Genomic DNA, 620 nt, shown 5'->3' on the forward strand with positions numbered 1-620 from the left:
AGCGTCGGTTCTGGAGCGCCGTGTTCGAGCTCGGGCAGCCCGGCGGTGCCGCGTGGCTCGCCTGCTCCTGGCGCCTGGAATCCCTGGGAATGGCCGCATTCCCGCCGCGATCCCCGCGCCTGCTCCGCCTTTAAAAGAAGGGCTCCCGGATGCTTTCCTCCATCACTTCCCAGCCCTTCGCTCCGGGCTGGGAAGGAGCAGTGGGAGCCTCATCCCGGAGCGTGGCTCCAGCGTTTCCACGGGAGCGGGAACGATGTTTAAAGGGAGGAAGTAAGGAAAGCGGGGAGGAAAATGGGGAGATTAAAGCAGGTTTTTCCGCAGCAGGTCCCGCTGGCTATTCCTGCCCGAAGGAAATCCAAGGGGCGGTGGGATCTGGTTTAATTAAAACGACCTTCCTGGTTATTTTAGGAGCTTAATCCCCAGTCCGCTACACTTCAGGCTTCAAGGAAGGAGGCTGAGCCTGGATGCAGAGCCCAGCAGAGGGCATGGCAGCGCCACGCAGGAGCTGCACAGCCTCCTTCCACCTCCTTCCTCATCCTCACTGGGATCACGTGCCTCCCGCTCACTCCCCTTCCTCATCCTCACCTGGATAAAGTACGTCCCGCTCACTCCCCTTCCTC

Source organism: Neopelma chrysocephalum, unplaced genomic scaffold (assembly GCF_003984885.1).
Source record: "Neopelma chrysocephalum unplaced genomic scaffold, ASM398488v2 Primary Assembly neopelma1_252, whole genome shotgun sequence".
Lineage (NCBI taxonomy): Eukaryota > Metazoa > Chordata > Aves > Passeriformes > Pipridae > Neopelma > Neopelma chrysocephalum.